The following is a 12500-nucleotide window of genomic DNA, read 5'->3' on the forward strand; positions in this document are numbered from 1 at the left end:
GGCTGGACGTGCAGCGGGCAGGGGGAAACTTGAGCCTGGGTGGGTGGTTGTGCATCCAGGGCGGGCAGGGAGAGGTGAGACGTGGGCCTGGGCTGGTCGTCAGCGGTTCACCACAGGCAGCTGGTGGCGGTGTGGCTGAGCAGAAGCCTCCAGCAGGTGATGGCGGGGTGGGGGAGCAGCAGCCAGCCTCAAGCAGCCAGCCTCCAGCTGCTGATGGTGGGGTGGAGGAACAGAAGCCTCCAGCTGGTGATGTCAGGGTGGAGGAGCAGCAGCCAGCCTCCAACGGCTGATGGTGGGGTGGAGGAGCTGCAGCCAGCCTCCAGCAGCTGATGGCGGGGTGCAGGAGCAGCAGCCAGCCTCCAGCTGGTGATGGCGGGGTGAAGGAGCTGCAGCCAGCCACCAGCAGCTGATGGCGGGGTGCAGGAGCAGCAGCCAGCCACCAGCAGCTGATGGCGGGGTGGAGGAGCTGCAGCCAGCGTCCAGCAGCTGATGGTTGGGTGGTGGAGGAGCAGCAGCCAGCCTCCAGCAGCTGCTGGCGGGGTGCAGGAGCAGCAGCCAGCCTCCAGCAGCTGGTGGCGGGGTGGAGGAGCAGAAGCCAGCCTCCAGCAGCTGATGGCGGGGTGCAGGAGCAGAAGCCAGCCTCCAGCTGGTGATGGCGGGGTGAAGGAGCTGCAGCCAGCCTCCAGCAGCCAGCCTCCAGCTGGTGATGGCGGGGCGGAGGAGCAGGCAGCCTCCATCAGCTGATGGCGGGGTGTAGGAGCAGCAGCCAGCCTCCAGCTGGTGATGGCGGGGAGGAGGAGCAGCAGCAGCCAGCCTCCAGCAGCCAGCCAGCCTCCAGCAGCTGATGGCGGTGTGTGGGAGCAGCAGCCAGCCTCCAGCGGCCAGCCAGCCTCCAGCAGCTGATGGCGGGGTGGAGGAGCTGCAGCCAGCGTCCATCAGCTGATGGCGGGGTGGAAGAGCAGCAGGCAGCCTCCAGCTGGTGATGGCGGGGTGGAGGAGCTGCAGCCAGCGTCCAGCAGCTGATGGCGGGGTGCAGGAGCAGCAGCCAGCCTCCAGCAGCTGATGGCGGGGTGGAGGAGCTGCAGCCAGCCTCCAGCAGCCAGCCTCCAGCTAGTGATGGCGGGGTGGAGAAGCAGGCAGCCTCCGTCAGCTGATGGCGGGGTGGAGGAGCAGAAGCCAGCCTCCAGCAGCTGATGGCGGGGTGCAGGAGCTGCAGCCAGCGTCCAGCAGCTGATGGTGGGGTGGAGGAGCTGCAGCCAGCCTCCAGCAGCCAGCCTCCAGCTAGTGATGGCGGGGTGGAGAAGCAGGCAGCCTCCGTCAGCTGATGGCGGGGTGGAGGAGCAGAAGCCAGCCTCCAGCAGCTGATGGCGGGGTGCAGGAGCTGCAGCCAGCGTCCAGCAGCTGATGGTGGGGTGGAGGAGCTGCAGCCAGCGTCCAGCAGCTGATGGTGGGGTGGAGGAGCTGCAGCCAGCCTCCAGCAGCCAGCCTCCAGCAGCTGATGGCGGGGTGCAGGAGCAGCAGCCAGCCTCCAGCAGCTGATGGCGGGGTGCAGGAGCAGCAGGCAGCCTCCAGCAGCTGATGGCGGGGTGGAGGAGCAGAAGCCAGCCTCCAGCAGCTGATGGCGGGGTGCAGGAGCTGCAGCCAGCGTCCAGCAGCTGATGGTGGGGTGGAGGAGCTGCAGCCAGCGTCCAGCAGCTGATGGTTGGGTGGAGGAGCAGCAGCCAGCCTCCAGCAGCCAGCCTCCAGCTAGTGATGGCGGGGTGGAGAAGCAGGCAGCCTCCATCAGCTGATGGCGGGGTGGAGGAGCAGAAGCCAGCCTCCAGCTGGTGATGGCGGGGTGCAGGAGCTGCAGGCAGCCTCCAGCAGCTGATGGCGGGGTGCAGGAGCTGCAGGCAGCCTCCAGCAGCTGATGGCGGGGTGGAGGAGCTGCAGCCAGCGTCCAGCAGCTGATGGTGGGGTGGAGGAGCTGCAGCCAGCGTCCAGCAGCTGATGGTTGGGTGGAGGAGCAGCAGCCAGCCTCCAGCAGCTGATGGCGGGGTGCAGGAGCAGCAGCCAGCCTCCAGCAGCTGATGGCGGGGTGGAGGAGCTGCAGCCAGCCTCCAGCAGCCAGCCTCCAGCTAGTGATGGCGGGGTGGAGAAGCAGGCAGCCTCCATCAGCTGATGGCGGGGTGGAGGAGCAGAAGCCAGCCTCCAGCTGGTGATGGCGGGGTGCAGGAGCTGCAGGCAGCCTCCAGCAGCTGATGGCGGGGTGGAGGAGCTGCAGCCAGCCTCCAGCAGCCAGCCTCCAGCTAGTGATGGCGGGGTGGAGAAGCAGGCAGCCTCCATCAGCTGATGGCGGGGTGGAGGAGCAGAAGCCAGCCTCCAGCAGCTGATGGCGGGGTGCAGGAGGTGCAGGCAGCCTCCAGCAGCTGATGGCGGGGTGCAGGAGCAGCAGGCAGCCTCCAGCAGCTGATGGCGGGGTGCAGGAGCTGCAACCAGCCTCCAGCTGGTGATGGCGGGGTGGAGGAGCTGCAGCCAGCCTCCAGCAGCCAGCCCCCAGCAGCTGATGGCGGGGTGGAGGAGCAGAAGCCAGCCTCCAGCAGCTGATGGTGGGGTGCAGGAGCTGCAGCCAGCCTCCAGCAGCCAGCCTCCAGCTGGTGATGGCGGGGTGGAGGAGCAGCAGCAGACAGCCTCCAGCAGCCAGCCAGCCTCCAGGAGCTGATGGCGGTGTGTGGGAGCAGCAGCCAGCCTCCAGCGTTCAGCCAGCATCCATCAGCTGATGGCGGTGTGAAGGAGCTGCAGCCAGCCTCCAGCAGGTCATGGTGGGGTGGAGGAGCAGCAGCCAGCCTCCAGCAGCTGATGGCGGGTTGCAGGAGCTGCAGCCAGCCTCCAGCAAATGATGGCGGGGTGCAGGAGCTGCAGGCAGCCTCCAGCAGCTGATGGCGGGGTGCAGGAGCAGCAGGCAGCCTCCAGCTGCTGATGACGGGGTGCAGGAGCTGCAACCAGCCTCCAGCTGGTGATGGTGGGGTGGAGGAGCTGCAGCCAGCCTCGAACAGCTGATGGCAGGGTGCAGGAGCAGCAGCCAGCCTCCAGCAGCTGATGGCGGGGCGCAGGAGCTGCAGGCAGCCTCCAGCAGCTGATGGCGGGGTGCAGGAGCAGCAGCCAGCCTCCAGCTGGTGATGGCGGGGTGAAGGAGCTGCAGCCAGCCACCAGCAGCTGATGGCGGGGTGAAGGAGCTGCAGCCAGCCACCAGCAGCTGATGGCGGGGTGGAGGAGCTGCAGCCAGCGTCCAGCAGCTGATGGTTGGGTGGTGGAGGAGCAGCAGCCAGCCTCCAGCAGCTGATGGCGGGGTGCAGGAGCAGCAGCCAGCGTCCAGCAGCTGATGGTTGGGTGGAGGAGCAGCAGCCAGCCTCCAGCAGCTGCTGGCGGGGTGCAGGAGCAGCAGCCAGCCTCCAGCAGCTGATGGCGGGGTGCAGGAGCTGCAGGCAGCCTCCAGCAGCTGATGGCGGTTTGCAGGAGCTGCAGCCAGCCTCCAGCAGCTGATGGCGGGGTGCAGGGGCTGCAGGCAGCCTCCAGCAGCTGATGGCGGGGTGCAGGAGCTGCAACCAGCCTCCAGCTGGTGATGGCGGGGTGGAGGAGCAGCAGCCAGCCTCCAGCAGCCAGCCTCCAGCTGCTGATGGCGGGGTGGAGGAACAGAAGCCTCCAGCAGCTGATGGCAGGGTGCAGGAGCAGCAGCCAGCCTCCAGCTGGTGATGGCGGGGTGGAGGAGCTGAAACCTGGGTCGGACCTGGTCTGCAGCAGGGCCCATTACCACTCAGAAGCTGATGGCAGTGTGTGTTTAGGTCCCTGCGGGGTGGATGAGCTGAAACCTGGGTCAGACTTGGTGTGCAGCAGGGCTCAGCACCCTCCAGAAGCCGATGACAGTGTGTCTTTAACTCCCTGCCTGGTGGGAGAGCTGAAAGCTGGGTCGGACCTGGTCTTTAGCAGAGCTCAGCAGCCTCCAGAAGCTGATGGCAGTGTGTGTTTCATCCCCTGCGGGGTGGGAGAGCTGAAACGTGGGTCGGACCTGGTCTGCAGCAGGGCCCATCACCATCCAGAAGCTGACGGCGGTGTGTGTTTAAGTCCCTGCGGGGTGGGAGAGCCATAACCTGGGTCGGACCTGGTCTGCAGCAGAGCTCAGCAGCCTCCAGAACCTGATGGCAGTGTGTCTTTAATCCACTGCGGGGTGCAGGAGCTGAAACCTGGGTCGGACCTGGTCTGCAGCAGGGCTCAGCAGCCAGCAGAAGGTGACGGCAGTGTGTGTTTAGTTCCCTGCGGGGTGCAGGAGCTGAAACCTGGGTCGGACCTGGTCTGCAGCAGAGCTCAGCAGCCAGCAGAAGGTGATGGCAGTGTGTGTTTAAGTCCCTGCCTGGTGGGAGAGCTGAAACCTGGGTCGGACCTGGTCTATAGAAGAGCTCAGCAGCCTCCAGAAGCTGATGGCAGTGTGTGTGTTTTGGTCCCTGCGGGGTGCAGGAGCAGGAACCCGGGTCGGACCTGGTCTATAGCGGAGCTCAGCAGCCTCCAGCAGCTGATGGCAGTGTGTGTTTAATTCCCTGCCTGGTGGGAGAGCTGTAACCCGGGTCGGACTTGGTCTGCAGCAGGGCCCATCACCATCCAGAAGCTGATGGCAGTGTGTCTTTAATTCCCTGCGGGGTGGAGGAGCAGAAACCTGGGTCGGACCTGGTCTATAGCAGAGCTCAGCAGCCTCCAGAAGCTGATGGCAGTGTGTGTTCAAGTCCCTGCGGGGTGGGAGAGCTGAAACCTGGGTCGGACCTGGTCTATAGAAGAGCTCAGCAGCCTCCAGCAGCTGATGGCAGTGTGTGTTTAAGTCCCTGCGGGGTGGGAGAGCTATATCCCGGGTCGGACCTGGTCTATAGCAGAGCTCAGCAGCCTCCAGCAGCTGATGGCAGTGTGTGTTTAAGTCCCTGCGGGGTGGGAGAGCTGAAACCTCGGTCGGACCTGGTCTATGGCAGAGCTCAGCAGCCTCCAGAAGCTGATGGCAGCGTGCCTCTAAGTCCCTGCCTGGTGGGAGAGCTGAAACCTGGGTCGGACATGGTCTGCAGCAGGGCTCGGCAGCCTCCAGCAGCTGATGGCAGTGTGTCTTTAAGTCCCTGCCTGGTGGGAGAGCTGAAACCTGGGTCGGACCTGGTCTATAGCAGAGCTCAGCAGCCTCCAGCAGCTGATGGCAGTGTGTGTTTAAGTCCCTGCCTGGTGTGAGAGCTGAAACCTGGGTCGGACCTGGTCTATAGAAGAGCTCAGCAGCCTCCAGCAGCTGATGGCAGTGTGTCTTTAAGTCACTGCCTGGTGGGAGAGCTGAAACCTGGGTCGGACCTGGTCTATAGTAGAGCTCAGCAGCCTCCAGCAGCTGATTGCAGTGTGTGTTTAAGTCCCTGCCTGGTGGGAGAGCTGATATCCGGGTCGGACCTGGTCCACAGCAGGGCCCATCACCCTCCAGAAGCTGGTGGCAGTGTGTGTTTAAGTCCCTGCGGGGTGCAGGAGCAGAAACCTGGGTGGGACCTGGTCTGCAGCAGAGCTCGGCAGCCTCCAGCAGCTGATGGCAGTGAGTGTTTAAGTCCCTGCGGGGTGGGAGAGCTATATCCCGGGTCAGACCTGGTCTAAAGCAGGGCCCATCACCCTCCAGAAGCTGGTGGCAGTGTGTGTTTAAGTCCCTGCGGGGTGGAGGAGCAGAAACCTGGGTCGGACCCGGTCTACAGCAGAGCTCAGCAGCCCCCAGAAGCTGATGGCAGTGTGTGTGTGTGTGTGTGTGTTTAAGTCTCTGCCTGGTTGGAGAGCCGATACCTGGGTCGGACCTGGTCTGCAGCAGGGCTCAGCAGCCTCCAGAAGCTGATGGCAGTGTGTCTTTCATTCCCTGCGGGGTGCAGGAGCAGAAACCTGGGTCGGACCTGGTCTATAGCGGAGCTCAGCAGCCTCCAGCAGCTGATGGCAGTGTGTGTGTTAAAGACCCTGCGGGGTGGGAGAGCTGAAACCTGGGTCGGACCTGGTCTGCAGCAGGGCTCAGCAGCCCCCAGAAGCTGATGGCTGTGTGTGTTTAAGTCCCTGCGGGGTGGGAGAGCTGAAACCTGGGTCGGACCTGGCCCGCAGCAGGGCCCATCACCCTCCAGAAGCTGATGGCGGTGTGGGTTTAAGTCCCTGCGGGGTTGAGGAGCTGAAACCTGGGTCGGACCTGGTCTGCAGCAGGGCCCATCACCATCCAGAAGCTTATGGCTGTGTGTGTTTAAGTCCCAGGGGGGTGGGAGAGCCATAACCTGGGTCGGACCTGGTCTGCAGCAGGGCTCAGCAGCCTCCAGTTGCAGATGGCAGTGTGTGTTTAGTTCCCTGCGGGGTGCAGGAGCTGAAACCTGGGTCGGACCTGGTCTATAGCAGAGCTCAGCAGCCTCCAGAAGCTGATGGCAGTGTGTCTTCAATTCCCTGCGGGGTGCAGGAGCTGATACCTGGGTCGGACCTGGTCTGCAGCAGGGCCCATCACCATCCAGACGCTGATGGCAGTGTGTGTTTAAGTCCTAGTGGGCTGCAGGAGCTGAAACCTGGGTCGGACCTGCTCTATAGTAGAGCTCAGCAGCCTCCAGAAGCTGATGGCAGTGTGTCTTTAAGTCCCTGCGGGGTGGGATAGCTGAAACCTGGGTCGGACCTGGTCTGCAGCAGGGCCCATCACCATCCAGACGCTGATGGCAGTGTGTGTTTAAGTCCTAGTGGGCTGCAGGAGCTGAAACCTGGGTCGGACCTGCTCTATAGTAGAGCTCAGCAGCCTCCAGAAGCTGATGGCAGTGTGTCTTTAAGTCCCTGCGGGGTGGGATAGCTGAAACCTGGGTCGGACCTGGTCTGCAGCAGGGCCCATCACCCTCCAGAAGCTGTTGGCAGTGTGTCTTCCATTCCTAGTGGGGCAGGGGAGCAAAGACCTGGGCAGAGGAGCGCCTGTCTGCATCCGATCCGGCCCCTCAGCAGCCCGCCGTGAGCCTTAGAGAACCCCCCCCCCCCCCCAGCGGGCTCCAGGAACCGGGCCCTGCGTCGGACCCAGCTCAGTAAGGCCCTCCCTCGGGCCCTGCAGCAGGTGGCCCCGTCTATGCAGTCGAAAACCCCGCGAAAATCGGTGTAGAAACGCCCGAGAGGCGTGGTGCGGTTCCCCCGGCCGGTACCGGGTCCGGACCGGTCCGGAAGTCCACCCAGAACACTGCCTGGGGCTTCTGGGCGGCTCCCCAGGCGCAGGCAGTCGAAAACCGCGTGAAAATCGGTTCAGAATTGACAAAACGGCGACCTCGTCGCTCCAAAAACTAAGTCCAAACTAAGCCTTTCGCTTATCGCTTAACGCTTAAGGCGGTCGGCCTTATGGCCAGTAAATGAAAAGTGCCTGCGCCCCTGGAGGTTTTGGAAGGTGCGAGCGATGACCATGCTCGGGTTAGTAGGTGAGGCCATCGGAAAACCAGCGTGAGTTGGCGGGTTTGGGTGGCAATCTATTCCAGGCAGAGTCGACTATCTCTGGGCATCAATTTTGGGATTTTTCCGGCTCTGGTTCTGGGAGAAACGCAGGGGCAAAGTGCACGAGCCGCGGCCGATTTTGGTGGCCTGTCCCTGGGCACAAAGTCTGAGGAGTGTGGGCCTGGTTCTCCGAAAAATACCAGTCTGCTGGAGCTCACTCCCATGGCTCCAGGGGGCACGGCACACCCCCCGGTAGCCGACCAAAGTGCTCTACTCGGGCCAGACTCGGACCCACGACCCGGGGTGAGAACCACAACTACTGGTCATCCTTTTGACCTCCAGGGGGCGCGGCAGAGCCTCCCCAGTCCGACGCAAGTGCCCCACTTGGGCCATACTCAGACCCACGGCCCGGGGCGAGAACCACAACTACTGGTCATCCTTTAGACCTCCAGGGGGCCCGGCACAGCCTCCCTAGACCGACACAAGTGCTCCACTTGGGCTGTACTCTGACCCAAGTCCCGGTGCGAGAACCACAACTACTGGTCATCCTTTAGACCTCCAGGGGGCCCGGCACAGCCTCCCTAGGCCGACACAAGTGCTCCACTTGGGCTATACTCTGACCCAAGTCCCGGGGCGAGAACCACAACTACTGGTCATCCTTTTGACCTCATGGTCATCCTTTAGATCTCCAGGGGGCCCGGCACAGCCTCCCTAGGCCGACACAAGTGCTCCACTTGGGCTATACTCTGACCCAAGTCCCGGGGCGAGAACCACAACTACTGGTCATCCTTTAGACCTCCAGGGGGCACGGCACACCCCCCGGTAGCCGACCAAAGTGCTCTACTCGGGCCAGACTCGGACCCACGACCCGGGGTGAGAACCACAACTACTGGTCATCCTTTAGACCTCCAGGGGGCCCGGCACAGCCTCCCTAGTCCGACACAAGTGCTCCACTTGGGCTATACTCTGACCCAAGTCCCGGGGCGAGAACCACAACTACTGGTCATCCTTTAGACCTCCAGGGGGACCGGCACAGCCTCCCTAGACCGACACAAGTGCACCACTTGGGCCATACTCTGACCCAAGTCCCGGGGCGAGAACCACAACTACTGGTCATCCTTTTGACCTCATGGTCATCCTTTAGACCTCAAGGGGGCACGGCAGAGCCTCCCTAGTCCGACACAAGTGTCCCACTTGGGCTATACTATGACCCAAGTCCCGGGGCGAGAACCACAACTACTGGTCATCCTTTAGACCTCAAGGGGGCACGGCAGAGCCTCCCTAGTCCGACACAAGTGTCCCACTTGGGCCATACTCAGACCCACGGCCCGGGGCGAGAACCACAACTACTGGTCATCCTTTAGACCTCCAGGGGGCCCGGCACAGCCTCCCTAGTCCGACGCAAGTGCTCCACTTGGGCTGTACTCTGACCCAAGTCCCGGGGCGAGAACCACAACTAATGGTCATCCTTTAGACCTCCAGGGGGCACGGCACAGCCTCCCTAGTCCGACACAAGTGCTCCACTTGGGCTATACTCTGACCCAAGTCCCGGGGCGAGAACCACAACTACTGGTCATCCTTTAGACCTCCAGGGGGCACGGCAGAGCCTCCCTAGTCCGACACAAGTGTCCCACTTGGGCTATTCTCTGACCCAAGTCCCGGGGCGAGAACCACAACTACTGGTCATCCTTTAGACCTCCAGGGGGCACGACACAGCCTCCCTAGTCCGACCCAAGTGCTCCACTTGGGCTATACTATGACCCAAGTCCCGGGGCGAGAACCACAACTACTGGTCATCCTTTAGACCTCCAGGGGGCACGGCACAGCCTCCCTAGTCCGACACAAGTGCTCCACTTGGGCTATACTCTGACCCAAGTCCCGGGGCGAGAACCACAACTACTGGTCATCCTTTAGACCTCCAGGGGGCACGGCACAGCCTCCCTAGTCCGACACAAGTGCTCCACTTGGGCTATACTCTGACCCAAGTCCCGGGGCGAGAACCACAACTACTGGTCATCCTTTTGACCTCATGGTCATCCTTTAGACCTCCAGGGGGCCCGGCACAGCCTCCCTAGGCCGACACAAGTGCTCCACTTGGGCTATACTCTGACCCAAGTCCCGGGGCGAGAACCACAACTACTGGTCATCCTTTAGACCTCCAGGGGGCACGGCACAGCCTCCCTAGTCCGACACAAGTGCTCCACTTGGGCTATACTCTGACCCAAGTCCCGGGGCGAGAACCACAACTACTGGTCATCCTTTTGACCTCATGGTCATCCTTTAGACCTCCAGGGGGCCCGGCACAGCCTCCCTAGACCGACACAAGTGCTCCACTTGGGCTGTACTCTGACCCAAGTCCCGGTGCGAGAACCACAACTACTGGTCATCCTTTAGACCTCCAGGGGGCCCGGCACAGCCTCCCTAGGCCGACACAAGTGCTCCACTTGGGCTATACTCTGACCCAAGTCCCGGGGCGAGAACCACAACTACTGGTCATCCTTTTGACCTCATGGTCATCCTTTAGATCTCCAGGGGGCCCGGCACAGCCTCCCTAGGCCGACACAAGTGCTCCACTTGGGCTATACTCTGACCCAAGTCCCGGGGCGAGAACCACAACTACTGGTCATCCTTTAGACCTCCAGGGGGCACGGCACACCCCCCGGTAGCCGACCAAAGTGCTCTACTCGGGCCAGACTCGGACCCACGACCCGGGGTGAGAACCACAACTACTGGTCATCCTTTAGACCTCCAGGGGGCCCGGCACAGCCTCCCTAGTCCGACACAAGTGCTCCACTTGGGCTATACTCTGACCCAAGTCCCGGGGCGAGAACCACAACTACTGGTCATCCTTTAGACCTCCAGGGGGACCGGCACAGCCTCCCTAGACCGACACAAGTGCACCACTTGGGCCATACTCTGACCCAAGTCCCGGGGCGAGAACCACAACTACTGGTCATCCTTTTGACCTCATGGTCATCCTTTAGACCTCAAGGGGGCACGGCAGAGCCTCCCTAGTCCGACACAAGTGTCCCACTTGGGCTATACTATGACCCAAGTCCCGGGGCGAGAACCACAACTACTGGTCATCCTTTAGACCTCAAGGGGGCACGGCAGAGCCTCCCTAGTCCGACACAAGTGTCCCACTTGGGCCATACTCAGACCCACGGCCCGGGGCGAGAACCACAACTACTGGTCATCCTTTAGACCTCCAGGGGGCCCGGCACAGCCTCCCTAGTCCGACGCAAGTGCTCCACTTGGGCTGTACTCTGACCCAAGTCCCGGGGCGAGAACCACAACTAATGGTCATCCTTTAGACCTCCAGGGGGCACGGCACAGCCTCCCTAGTCCGACACAAGTGCTCCACTTGGGCTATACTCTGACCCAAGTCCCGGGGCGAGAACCACAACTACTGGTCATCCTTTAGACCTCCAGGGGGCACGGCAGAGCCTCCCTAGTCCGACACAAGTGTCCCACTTGGGCTATTCTCTGACCCAAGTCCCGGGGCGAGAACCACAACTACTGGTCATCCTTTAGACCTCCAGGGGGCACGACACAGCCTCCCTAGTCCGACCCAAGTGCTCCACTTGGGCTATACTATGACCCAAGTCCCGGGGCGAGAACCACAACTACTGGTCATCCTTTAGACCTCCAGGGGGCACGGCACAGCCTCCCTAGTCCGACACAAGTGCTCCACTTGGGCTATACTCTGACCCAAGTCCCGGGGCGAGAACCACAACTACTGGTCATCCTTTAGACCTCCAGGGGGCACGGCACAGCCTCCCTAGTCCGACACAAGTGCTCCACTTGGGCTATACTCTGACCCAAGTCCCGGGGCGAGAACCACAACTACTGGTCATCCTTTTGACCTCATGGTCATCCTTTAGACCTCCAGGGGGCCCGGCACAGCCTCCCTAGGCCGACACAAGTGCTCCACTTGGGCTATACTCTGACCCAAGTCCCGGGGCGAGAACCACAACTACTGGTCATCCTTTAGACCTCCAGGGGGCACGGCACAGCCTCCCTAGTCCGACACAAGTGCTCCACTTGGGCTATACTCTGACCCAAGTCCCGGGGCGAGAACCACAACTACTGGTCATCCTTTTGACCTCATGGTCATCCTTTAGACCTCCAGGGGGCCCGGCACAGCCTCCCTAGACCGACACAAGTGCTCCACTTGGGCTGTACTCTGACCCAAGTCCCGGTGCGAGAACCACAACTACTGGTCATCCTTTAGACCTCCAGGGGGCCCGGCACAGCCTCCCTAGGCCGACACAAGTGCTCCACTTGGGCTATACTCTGACCCAAGTCCCGGGGCGAGAACCACAACTACTGGTCATCCTTTTGACCTCATGGTCATCCTTTAGATCTCCAGGGGGCCCGGCACAGCCTCCCTAGGCCGACACAAGTGCTCCACTTGGGCTATACTCTGACCCAAGTCCCGGGGCGAGAACCACAACTACTGGTCATCCTTTAGACCTCCAGGGGGCACGGCACACCCCCCGGTAGCCGACCAAAGTGCTCTACTCGGGCCAGACTCGGACCCACGACCCGGGGTGAGAACCACAACTACTGGTCATCCTTTAGACCTCCAGGGGGCCCGGCACAGCCTCCCTAGTCCGACACAAGTGCTCCACTTGGGCTATACTCTGACCCAAGTCCCGGGGCGAGAACCACAACTACTGGTCATCCTTTAGACCTCCAGGGGGACCGGCACAGCCTCCCTAGACCGACACAAGTGCACCACTTGGGCCATACTCTGACCCAAGTCCCGGGGCGAGAACCACAACTACTGGTCATCCTTTTGACCTCATGGTCATCCTTTAGACCTCAAGGGGGCACGGCAGAGCCTCCCTAGTCCGACACAAGTGTCCCACTTGGGCTATACTATGACCCAAGTCCCGGGGCGAGAACCACAACTACTGGTCATCCTTTAGACCTCAAGGGGGCACGGCAGAGCCTCCCTAGTCCGACACAAGTGTCCCACTTGGGCCATACTCAGACCCACGGCCCGGGGCGAGAACCACAACTACTGGTCATCCTTTAGACCT

Source organism: Nothobranchius furzeri, unplaced genomic scaffold (genome assembly GCF_043380555.1).
Source record: "Nothobranchius furzeri strain GRZ-AD unplaced genomic scaffold, NfurGRZ-RIMD1 Scf234, whole genome shotgun sequence".
Lineage (NCBI taxonomy): Eukaryota > Metazoa > Chordata > Actinopteri > Cyprinodontiformes > Nothobranchiidae > Nothobranchius > Nothobranchius furzeri.